General features: G+C 49.5%; 1 protein-coding gene across 1 annotated transcript in view; it reads left to right on the top strand.

Moving 5' to 3' along the window:
- SPRTN (SprT-like N-terminal domain) overlaps positions 1-2,423 on the top strand; it is a 181,358-nt gene that overhangs the window by 41,105 nt on the left and 137,830 nt on the right. The gene's annotated exons all lie outside the window — the stretch shown is intronic.

Raw genomic sequence — 2,423 nt, 5'->3', positions numbered from 1 at the left:
TCGGGGCGAGGAGGAGGCGCCACGCTCGCGGCCCGCTCTGCACGTACGCCACTTCCAGCCCGCCAGCGCCGTCGGCGCGTCAGGCGGGCGGGGCCGCGCTGCCGGCGGGCGGGGCCGGGCTGGGCCGGGCGAGCGGCGCAGCGCGGGCGGCCGGTGGGCCTGGTTGTGCGGCGGACTTCGGGCACGGTCCCTGTTCCCGGAGCTGGGAGCGAGCGGCTGAGGGGATGCGGGAGGTGGAATTTGAGCCGTGGGTTCGACGCCGTTGGCTGAGCAAAAGGGTCGGGATTTGACACTGTAGGCCCCAAATTAACCCGTCAAAGCAGGAGGCAGCGCCCGAGCCTCTCGTAGATAACGTGTGTCTTCTATTCGACCTAACCCGGCCCTAACGTGTTCTGGAGTCGGGCGGTTTAAATAACGCCGCAGAAAGAGAGAGCAGGTGATGGGGCCGCGCAACCACGAGGAGCCGGGGCCGACTTTGTGAGCGGGACAAAGACCCCACAGGAAAAGGAAACTGGTTTAGCGGAGCAGCGGGAGCTCCGGGGAGGTCGGAGAGGAGACGCCGTGGAGGGAAAAGAGCCCCGACACGGTCATGTTGGCTGTCAGCAGCCACACGAGCTCTGAGATGACGTGTGTGCTCTGATCCACCCAGATTAGCCTGAGCCTTGCTGGATTGCAGTAGATGACAAGTGAATGCTGTGTGTCCTGTACTTCGTGCAGTACGGCTCAACACGGAGTGTCGAGGTGCAGCACTCAGCAAGTCAGAGTGCTAAGCTCTAGCAGCGGTCCCTCCTGGCTGTGGGACTCATCTGCTCTGAAGCCCAGCAGGCAAGCAGAGCAGAAGCCTTGGTTTGCTGGGCTGGTGAGGGGCCCTCAGCTGCTGTATGCCACTTCTCAGAACAGAAATCCATCCTAAAGGCAAAGAGGGCCAAGGAAACGAGCCAAGTATACAGACCTGGGGGTAGAAAAGCAAAACAAGTATTTCAGTTAGTAACTGAAAAGGAGCGATGTGAATGTTCTGCCCGTGCTGTGCCAAAGTCTTTCATGTGATTGTGGGGAAATCGTTCTTTCTTCAGCGCTGTAGAACAGACACCCATACTGTTGCTCCTCACAGAGTGTTGTGAGGCCAAAGACTGTAATGTACTCCAGTAAGAGGGCTTCATTTATGCAATTTAAGTGGCTCATTCTTACCATCTCTCTGTATAGACCTGGATTTAAAATTAACAGATGCAGCAGGACTTAGAGGAATGTCAGGCGCTGCTGGTACTACGTGAGGGATGTAACAGGAGAAACAAAGCACACCCAAGGCCACAAACACCTGTTGTACACACACAGAAAATAGAAAGGAAAACCAGGGCGGATTATGAGGAAGGCAGGAGGAGGACTGAGAGGCCTAGGTCAACTGAAAAATAAGAACGACAAAACCTGAGAGATCTGGAAAAGCTGGGAACTAGAACCATATAAGGCTGCAGGTCAGTAATTGCTTTGTTCGTTGCTTTTAAAGGAAGGAGGAAAGAGAAGAGGCAGAAGGAAGTGGTTTAAAGGCAAGGTTTAAGTCCAGAACATAAAGTGGGCAGATTTTTAATCCAAGTGTAATGGGAGTTGCTCTTTAAATCCAGGAATATGAGGTATGTCTGAAGTACCAGGCCAGGCATTCCTCTGGTGCTTTGTGCTGAAGTTAGTGTGGCTGAATTCTTTGGGCTTGCAGCATTGTTAAGCCAGACCAAACAAGAAATGAGCCAAGCCTGTTATTTTCAAAAACTTAAGAAATGCAAACTTTTATATTCTTTTGGGGAGAAGCTGAGAAGTTAAAAGACCTTTTTCATTTGTTGCATACTCCTTCAGCAAACGTTATGGAGATGAATGTCACAGACTCCATGGTTCTATGATTCTAACTCAACAGTCATACCATGAAACCAGTAAGGACCAAGGTACAAATATGGCATCAGGCTAAAACCTGATGGTAGTTATTAATTCATGGGCTAATTTGGCTTCAGGACTCCTTTGTTCTTTTTCTCTTTCCCACATGTCAATTAAATGTCTTAATTTTTACATTTGCTAATGTGCTGAACTATGTCAAGTTCTCTTGACATAACATGTTCCCAACGTGGTCAGAAGAAATAACAAAACCCATTTTAAATATATGAACTGTTTGCCAAATTTTATGATCACAGCGCTTCACCAGGGGCCCGAAACAATATAATAATGGTTGTGTTCCAGTGACAAAACTGAAGCAAAGAGTGGTGCTGGTTGGGAAGTTCTGGAAAACAATGAGTGTTTATATCACAATCGTGTCTACAGCATGCTAGAAATGTTTTCCAAGCACATAAAGACTCTATTCATTGCCGGAGAGCTTGTTCTTTAAAAGACAGCATAAGGGCAAAGTGTGACAAAAAGGAACATGCAGTATACAAAGCAAAATGACC

Source organism: Cyrtonyx montezumae, unplaced genomic scaffold (genome assembly GCF_038088225.1).
Source record: "Cyrtonyx montezumae isolate F1298 unplaced genomic scaffold, pur_monq_1.0 scaffold_0, whole genome shotgun sequence".
In the NCBI taxonomy this organism is placed as follows: Eukaryota; Metazoa; Chordata; class Aves; order Galliformes; family Odontophoridae; genus Cyrtonyx; species Cyrtonyx montezumae.
The sequence above is the reverse complement of the archived record's forward strand: the minus strand, read 5'-3'. Positions and strand labels throughout refer to the sequence as shown.